The sequence below is a fragment of the Curcuma longa genome, chromosome 20 (genome assembly GCF_044706935.1).
Source record: "Curcuma longa cultivar G26 ecotype Majalengka, Jawa Barat chromosome 20, ITB_CL_G26_1.1, whole genome shotgun sequence".
Taxonomy (NCBI): domain Eukaryota; kingdom Viridiplantae; phylum Streptophyta; class Magnoliopsida; order Zingiberales; family Zingiberaceae; genus Curcuma; species Curcuma longa.
Window position 1 is genome coordinate 8,715,869 of NC_133880.1, and position 10,363 is coordinate 8,726,231.

Here is a 10,363-nt window from a genome sequence, read left to right on the forward strand (position 1 = left end):
AACTACCTATAATGCACATAATGCAAGCATATGCATGATGCAACTGTCACACTCGTCCCAGTCACGTATATATGACGTTGGGGGTGTCCGACATCACACTGGCATCAATCCAGCCCTACAACAAAGTAGTCTGGTGACAAAACAATAGGCCTTAATTGCTAGATAACAATTGTCATGATGTTATGATTAAGTAACAATAACCAATATCAAAATGCATAGACAATATGTCTTAATTGCTAGATAACCAAAGGTTTATACAAGTAGTAATGTAGAGATTCATAAGGTCAACCAAATTAAGGACAAACAAGAGATAATCATGAGTATAACAAAGGTATCCAGATAACAAGAAATATGAGTACGATTAAGGTGTCGAATCAACAATAACAGAAAAAAATAACATGCATATGAAAGGATTAAACCTGTATTGACCAAATACAGAGATTACCCACTTGATTGACGAATCGTCGCAATAAAAATCTCTCCGTATCAATCACGATCCTAAAATTTACAAATACAACACTACTAAGTATAATATTATATTAAATTCTATAACAAGTCAAATCCTAGCCGAACCCCAAGTTAACCTAACCACCAATCTAATTCAATTAACCCAAGTTAATTTAAACTTAAGTTAACCCTATTCCAAATCAACTCATCATTTATTAATCCAATGACCAATCAAATTAACCTATGTAATTAATCCCTTTTTAATTACATCTTAATCACCTATTAATTAGTTAATCAAATTAACTAATAATTAAATTTGTAATAAACTAATTACTTAATTACCTTAATTAAATCGATTAATAAACTAAATTAAACAATTAATAAATTTACCCTTATTTTCGTTATCATTTGCCCTCGTTCTTTTTAACGTGATTTCTAACTCTAAAATCTTCATTTGTATCACATAGATTCAATTATAAATGATAATTTGCACACTAATAGCTATAAATCTTCAATTGGTAGCATAGATTTAGTTATAACTGATAATTTGTGGCATTAATTGGTATCAAAGTAAAATCTACTATCGTACCTATGCTACATTTCACATATTTCTTCTGAAACTTAGAGTGTGCTTTTGATGGGAGTAAGTAGGGCTGAGTATTCGACTAAAATCGAACTGAACCGAACCGAATTAATCGAAAACCGAATAAACTGATTTTTTTCCAACCAACCGAATTTTTCAATAAAAATCGAACAAACCAAATTGATATTTTATCGGTTAATTCGGTTTTCGACCGAATTAACCGATTTTTTTTATAAATATTATAAAAATTTTACTAATTAATTAGGAATTTATAAATTTATTTACTTAAAATTTATAAATTATTTTTCTAGTTCAGTTTATTCGATTTATTTGGTCTAACCGAATAAGAAATTTTAAAACTGAAACCGAACCGAATTAATCGATTTTTTTAGAAAAAATAACTGAAATTCTGAAATAACCAAATCGAATTTTTTTAATTCGGTCGGTTCGGTCGGTTTATTCGGTTTAACCGAATTTTTGCTCAGCCCTAAGAGTAAGGGCACTTGGTTTCTTCATGCTGATGTTATTTCTAAATCAAGCTGAGAACACCAAGGTGACAACACAGAACATGTTGTAGATGATAATAATAAGCAATTCATTGGGGACTTTCAGCTTCAACTGAAGCTAAGTGAACATTTGAATGAGGATAGGCCACTGAGTAAAAATGGCTTTTACATCGATGACAACATGAATTCCCATGAGAATCAATGCACATTGACTGAGCAAACTGGTTATTCAGTACCCAAACCTATGAATTGCCAAATTAAAGCCTCATAGATATGGCTAATGATCAGATTGCTGCTACTAATCGGAATGCTGATGGCTCCTTCCATTCGTGTCATCTAGAGAGGCAGGAAATTGATAAGGATGCTCAGTTGCATGCATTAGAACCGATTGAACAAGAAGCTGAATTTCCCACAGTTCCTAGTCCTGATATGTTTGCTGATCAAGTCAAGGGCAAGAAACTAGAGAAATTAGCTGGATCTGAAGTTTTGGAGAATACTACCTCTATGCTCCCAAGGAAGAGAAGTCTAACAAAAAGAGTGACGTTGAAGATTTGCATTTAGAGTCAGGCATTGCTAGTTTATCTCTCCCAGAAGAGTTGTCTGGTAATTTACATGATGGTAACTCGAATTTGATGAAACCCCTAACAAATGAAAAAAAAAACTTGCCTTCCCTTGCTGGTGGCGGCGGCGAGCAGAGGAGGGCCAAAGCGGCGGTGGTCGGCGGTGTTGCGCAACGCCTCCCCACCAGCGGCGTCGGGCAGAGGAGACGCGGCGGCTAGGGCAGCAGGGATGAGATCGCGGAGGTCAGCATCCATGGCGGCAAGGCTGGGGCATCGGGATCCGGCGGCAGGGCAGCGGCGGCATCGGCAAGGGACGGCGGCAGATAGGGGAGGAGAAGGGTTGGTGGCTAGGGTTTGGAGCTATGGCCTTCTACACAGCTCGGCTTTAAATCGCGCTGATCGTGACTTTATCGCCGGCGATTCCGTCAGTTGCGCTGAACTCGTCGCTGCGGGAGAACGGGTCGCGCGGAAGGCAGCGCCGACGTCGCGGTCGCGCGGGAAGGGGCGCGGCGCAGCAGGGATTCTCGTTTTAACAGTTAACGGGTTTAACAGATTTGAATCCAGATCCAAAACCCAATAGCTACTAATTGATTTAATTGGGACTGTATTTGGGCTTTTAATTGGGCTGTAATTTAGGCTTATATGGTGCTCTTAATTGGGTTAAGGGTTAGTTTAATTAAATTCTTTAATTGAGTTGGCCTTATGAGTTTAATTATTAAACTCAAATGAAACCCAATCCAATAAATACCTAGCCTTGATTAATTATTAAACCTAATAATTAACACCCTTTAATCTTTATTAATCAATTAGGGTTATTTACAATTAATTCTAACCCTAAAATTTCTAATATCTTACACTCGAGATCGAGATGAGGTCAGCACGTGACGCTGAGCGAATGCCAAGGCTAGAGCTTGACCCGGAGCTCGAGGTCGAGACTTGAGGTTGAGATGAGGTCGGCATGTGATACCGAGCGAGTGTCGAGGTCAGAGCTTGACCCAAAGTTCGACGTCGAGACTCGAGGTTGAGATGAGATCGACACGTGATGCCGAGCGAGTGCCGAGGCCAGAGCTCAAGATCAGGACTCGAGGCCAAGATGAGATCGACACGTGATGCCGAGCGAGTGCCAAGGCCAGAGCTCAAGGTCGAGACTAGAGGCCGAGATGAGGTTGATACATGAAGGCGAGTGAGTGCATAGATTTGGACGACGACTTGGGAGGGGAGATGGAGGAGAAAGAAAGAAGAGGAGACTGAAGATATAAGATTTCATCGACTTGGGAGAAAAGAAACTTAGGATTTTAATCCAAAAGGGAGATGGATCGCATGCTATTAGAGAAGATTTTCTTGTCGTAATTTTTCTCTCAGATGGAGTCGTGATTGTGATTAATTTTTTTGGTGTTAACTATCACAGCGTCTTGGCTCAGATTTTCTACAGGCGGCGTCAATTTGTTCTGACCAAAATACCGTAGATGATCAAGCCACCGGTCAATGAACTGCTGACGTGCACGCTCCTCGAAGATAGTCGCCCGGAGAGATGAAGAGACCTGAAAAATACTTAAAAAGAGAGTTAGAATGGTGCCGAGGATAAGTTCTAGTAAGCCACTCCAACGCTCAAGTTAGAATTTTACGTTAGAAAGGAGTTTAATGACTTGAAGAAATTAGGGTTGATATATGCATACCTGTGTCAATGGGTATGAACTCTCTTTAATGGAGTTGTTAATATCTGTTTAAGATATTATTTCAAAATATCTGTTTCAGTTTTAGAAAGATTATGATTGTCTGTGTCTTTTGGGGATATTTTCCTATTTTTTCAAAAGAAACAGTCTTAGACTCCCCTGATTGCGCAGGCTAATCGACTCCTTAGGCTCTAGGGTGGGGACTTGAGGTTAGGATAAAGTCGACACATGATGCCGAGCGAATGTTGAGGCCAGAACTCGAGGTCGGAACTCAAGACCGGGATAAAATTGGCATGTGACGCTGAGCGAATGCCATTGCCAGAGCTTGACTCGGAGCTCAAGGTCGGGACTCGAGGCTAAGATGAGGTTGACACGTAATACCGAGCGAGTGCCGAGGTCGAAGCTCGAGATCGGGATTCAAGCTCGAGATGAGGTCGACACGTGACATTGAGTGAATGCTGAGGCTGGAGCTTGACCTCGAGCTTGAGATTGGGATTCGAAGCTGAGATGAGGTCGGCACGTGATATCGAACCAGTGCCGAGGTCGGAGCTTGACCTGGAGCTCGAGGTCAGGATTTAAGGTCGAGATAAGATCGACACGTGATGCCGAGCGAGTGCCGAGACCAAGACTTGAGGTCGAGACTCGAGGCCAAGATGAGGTCGACATATGATGCCAAGTGAGTGCTGAGACCGAGCTCGAGGTCGGGACTCGAGACCGAAATAAGGTCGGCACGTGATGCCGAGCGAGTGCCGAGGCCAAAGCTCGAGGTCAAGACTTGAGACCGAGATGAGATCAACACGTGATGCCGAGCAAGTGTCGAGACTAGAGCTCAAGGTCGAGATTGGAGGTCGAGATGGGGTCGAGACTGGAGACCGAGATGAGATCTATTCATGAAGGCGAGTGGGTGCATAGGTTAGGCCTTAGACCTTAGGGACAACTATCATCAGGACCTAGGGGTGTTGGTTTATTAATTATTGCCGTCTCGAATATTATCTAATCTTTCTCAATAATTCTACTCCTCTAAATTTTACGACAACGTGATGTTCCGACAGCAATCCTGTGCCAATCCAAAGACTCCACCGTATCACAAGCATTCCCAATTAGTTTAGTTGAAAGAGGCGTAGTACGATTGACTGGACTTGAATATTTTGAATCATTTAGGACACATTTCGCGAACCAAATTATAAACATGGTTTTGAAATATTTTCCTTATTCTTCGGGTAAAACGATTTTAAAATTTCCTAATCTCAAGGATGAACCGACTTTATAACTTTCTCCCGCATGACAAGCTAGGATAATATATTTCCGCCACATCAATATATATTAATTAATTTTTTGTTAACTCATTAGGACTCATTTATGACATGATTAATACCAAATAACAAGAATTATTACTCCTATAGTGATTGAACGAGGAAAGAAGATAATAAGATTTATGTGTTATACAAAATCTGCTAATCTTGTGTTATACAAAAGAAAATTTACAATGTTATACTTATTTATATCACACAAAAATCACTCTTGCAAATCACTCCGTAAGAAAAAAAAGTGTCTAAAAGTAAACCTTCAAGCAAATCAGGGCAATATAAAAAACCTATCGCAAACAAAAATAAAAGAAATACAAGCCTTTGAAGAAGCACCAGCCTACATTTCTGAAAGTTGTTCCACCATCTTCAACAATTTCTTTATCTTTGTCATCTAAAATCTATAAGATAGAAGCATAAGAGGAACGATCAGAGAAGTGTGTAAGCTGCAGTATGAAAGAGCCAACTCCGGCATGAAATGCAATCAAGCAATCAAACAAATATCCGAAAATCAGTATTGTGGTGATGCTAGAATCAGATTCAAATTGCCACTAAAAGATGAAGATTACAATAAAAGATATTTCAAGATGAAGAAATAGGGAGGTGAAACAAGATCCATATATGTAGATTAACAATAGTATATTTTACGTTCAAGAGAGTAGATAATAGACCAGTTGCAGAGAAATTAATAATCCGGATCTGCTTAGTTCTTAATCTAGATGTGCACTCAGTGGCAACTAGACAACTATGAGTAGGGTCATTATATTGTCCTTGTTAGCGGACGAGTGGTTTCAGTAACCACCAGCGGTTTGGGTAACCGCTCGCCCACCACTCCACGCTCCTGCTACGTGCACGAAGTGCACTGCGTGTACTCCTCTGGTGATTGCAGCCTCTCCCTATAAAAGGGAGAGGAAGGCTCTGCAAGAGGGTGTGGAGAAGAGAGCATACCTGAAAAACCACACCGGCAGAAAGCAAAGAAGAAAAAAAAGACAAAGGCAAAAGTAAAGCAACGAGAAGAGGAAAAATTTATTGCAGTGAATGGGTTTTTACATACGCCTGTGTTGTATTTATACACAAAGGCTGATAAGAATTAACATCACTTAAACCATAAAGCTAATGCCATGTAAACCACTATTAACGCCACTAAAGCAATAAAATAGGAAAGATAAAACTTATCCAAAAACTAAACGTAACGTTGTAAACCTTATCGATCAGGATTAATATTTACTCACATTACTCCCCCTAATCCTGACATGATTGTAAATCATGAACGTCGAGTAGCTGTCGCATCGCAGCTAACTTCACTCCTGGCAATGCTTTAGTTAATACATCGGCTCGCTGTTCTCCGGTATTAACGAACTCAACCACAATCTGTCCCTTTTCAACACATTCTCTGATAAAATGAAACTTTGTATCTATATGCTTGCTTCGACCATGGAATACCGGATTCTTCATGAGAGTTATAGCAGATTTGTTGTCAACAAATAACGTTACCGGCTTCGGCTCTACACCAGTTAATTCGCTGACAAGGCTCCTTAACCATAAAGCATGGCAGGCCGCAGTTGTGGCTGCCATGAACTCTGCTTCACAAGATGAAAGTGTCACTGTCTTCTGCTTCACTAAACTTTCATTAAGATAGAAATCAAGTTTAAATCTGCTTCAAAGATACTATCTAGGAATGACCTCTATCTTCTCTCTCCAGAGGTCAGAATTGTATTTTCATCTTCTATAGCTTCTTCGTTAACGAGAACACCTAGTTGAATCATCTCTCTACCATGCCCCTTCATTGGTCTTTTCAGTGTTACAAGTGTTTGCCCTGGAAGTTCTCCTCTGTGGCCAGCTGCTCTCCATTAGCTAATGAAACAAGTTCAGTGACTTTTGAGCTATCCAGAAAATTCTCATAAAGTTTGAGTCCCTCAACTACATTTACCATCATGCCATCACTTGTTTCTCTGGCCAGGAATTCTTTTGGATATTACTTTCAGAATTCCATGTTGATCTGAAGTCATAATTGTCTTGTCTCCACAATCAGAATCTTGATTACCATGCGCACAACCAACTTCCGACTTATTATCACTGGTTCCAAATGCATTCTTTCCATCCTTCAGGCAAGAGTTGTCCTCTGAGCTATGTGGATTGCAGTTTCCATCCTTTTCATTGAGAGGCAAGGAATCCTTGACCGATGACATCTGCACATTGTTCTGGTTTATCTTGATAGATTTCAGTTCCTCCTCCATTGCTTTGTACCAGCAAGCCTCGGTTGCAGCCTCTTGGTAACATGTCGGCTCTTCAGACATCACCATCATCACCTCTTCATCAATACCAACCATTTCCTCAGTATTGGCGTAGATATCAGCAAGCGACCTATAACGGACTGGCCCTTCATAAGACTCGGGTGTATTTGATTCTGAAGATGAGGTAGCTGCATGGATGCTTGATGATGGTGTAGATGGACTTGACACTCTTGTCATGGGCACCACGCCTACTGGTGGTGGTGTGACATCTTCCACCCCTGCCTCAGCATCTGCTGCAACAATCGCCTCGTCGGAATAGGATGCATCCAACATAATAAACTCCGGCAAGTTTTCTTCATTGTTAGCACCTGCATTCCATGTCCATTCACAATTTTCTTGAAATATGACATCTCTACTTACTTGTAGCTTGCCACGCCTTGGATCAAATAGACGATGAGCTTTGCAGCCTTCCTCGACACCCAAGTATACCATGGGTGAACTTCTGTCGTCGAGTTTCTTAAGGTGAGGGGTTGTGTTTTTCACATATGCAACACAACCGAACACCCTCAAGTGGGCGAGATGTGGCTTTCTCCCCATCCAAGCTTCAAATGGGGTACGCTCTCCTAGCGCCTTAGTTGGGAGACGGTTTAGCAGATAGACAGCATGCCTAACCGCCTCTCCCCAGAACCTTGCCGGCATATGCGTACCCTTGAGGAGAGATCTTGTCATGGCCATCACGGTGCGATTACGGCGCTCCACAACACCATTCTGTTGGGGTGTGTAGGGAGCCGTGAGGTGCCGCTCGATTCCTTCATTTTCACAGAACTGAGTGAACTCCGTGGATAGAAACTCGCCGCCCCGGTCTGTTCGGAGTGTTCTGCCACCAACATTTTTCTTGTACCCAGTCTTGTTCTCCGTCAAGACTTTGAACTTCTTGAATGCTTGGCCAAATGCATCATTCTTTGCTGCCAATAAAACCACCCACATCCACCTTGTGAAATCATCAACAATCAAAAGTAAATACTTGTTACCGGCGAGTGTACATGGTGAGATTGGCCCGCAAATATCAGCATGGAGAAGTTCCAACGGCTTCTCTGCTCTAACGTTTGCTTGGTATGGGAATGGTGACCTTGCATGCTTGGCCATCACACACACCTCGCAAAACTTGTTTGGCTGGGGCAATAGTGGCACACCAACTGCCAATTTCTTCTCCCCCAAAAGCTTCAAGTCCTGGAAATTGACATGTCCGAGCCTTGCATGCCATAACCAGGTTGGGTCTTCTAGGCTTGCTATGAGACAGACTTGCTTGAATGTCTTCAAGGTTATCTTGTACAAGCGATTTTGTGTTCGCTTTACCAGCATCAAGAGCTTCCCGCTCCTATCAATCACCTTCATGGTATCTCCTTCCATGTGCACCTCGTTCCCAGTTTCTGTCAATTGACCAAGACTCATAATATTACTACAAAGTTTCGGAATGTAGTATACCTCGTGGAGAGCCTTCTGACCGCCATTCTTGCATTCGAACACAACCGTTCCCTTGCCCATTATCTCAATGGTTGATCCATCGCCAAATCTCACCCTCCCGGTGATGGTTTCATCTAGTTCTTGAAACTTCTCGCGATGGCCGGTCATGTGGTTGCTAGCACCGTTGTCAAGGTACCAGACGTCTTCATCTTCTCCTTTCTTAACATTGCGATACATATCCGGTAGGAATCTTTCTTCGCTGAGTAGAATGATATCCTGCTGCTCATGCCTTGTGTGAGACTCCTCGTGGGACACGGTCGTCATCAGTGCTGGCTCTTCATCGGTGGCACAAGTGAGGTGAGCCTCATCACGACGCTTGTTGTAGCATTCAGACGCATAATGCCCCATTTTCTCACAATTGAAGCATTTTATATGTCTCTTGTCACGAGCGCCACATTGCCGCTAGTGCCTCCTGCACTGTCTTGGCGCTGCGTACCACGGCCACGTCCGCGCCCTCGCCCACGCCCACGCCAATTGCCACGACTGGGATTGCTGGATCCACGCCCCTTGCCTCCTGATGAAGTGCCCACGTTGCTCCCCTTCTGTCGCATTTGCCATTCGGCATGAGTAAGTAGGAGCTCACCTTCAGTGTTGTTGGTGTTGCCATGTAATCGTAGTGTTCGTTCCTCATACGCCTTCAGTCGCCCTATAGCCTCCTCAAACGGCATAGTCTCAAGGTCGTGGAACTGCTCAATACCGGCAACAATAGGGAAGAATTTATCAGGGACAGAATCGAGTAACTTCTTTACCAACGAGGAATCTTCAATTGTGGCACCAAGGGTGGAGAATTTGCTGCTCATGGCGCTGAGTTTGCCAGCAAACTCATCAATCGTCTCGGTCTCCTTCATCCGGAGGGCGTCAAACTCGCTCTTCAATGTTTGTACGCGTGCCTTCTTCACCCGATCACTACCAAGATACCTCGTCTTGAGGCTATCCCAGACTTCCTTCGCCGTCTTCTTTTTTGCGATCTGGAGAAGGATGTCTTCGGGGACACACTGCAAGATATATGCACGTGCCTTTTTGTCCTTCTTTGCATCTACATGGGCTCCTTCTGCTGGCTCCACCGCCTCCCAGACTCCCTGGGCATCAAGAATCACCTCTGTCTTGATTGCCCACACAGTGTAATTGTGAGGGCTTAGCATCGGATAGAGAAATGGCACTCCGCCGTTCTCCTTCGCAGCAGCTTGTGGGATGCCCGACATTTTTGTAGAATCGTGGATTCAAGGCTCTGATACCAATTGTTGGCTCAGAATCTACAGAAACCACACCCAACAGCACAAAGCAAAGAAGAAAAAAAAACAACGAAAAGTAAAGCAACGAGAAGAGGAATAATTTATTGCAGTGAATGGGTTTCTATACACGCCTGTGTTGTATTTATACACCAAAGGTGATAAGAATCTCACATCACTTAAACCATAAAGCTAATGCCATGTAAACCATAGAAATAGGAAAAGATAAACCATTAACGCCATAGGATAAGAAAGACTAAGTCCTAGAAGCTATCAAGAAAAAAAAGGAACGTTAACTAAAGT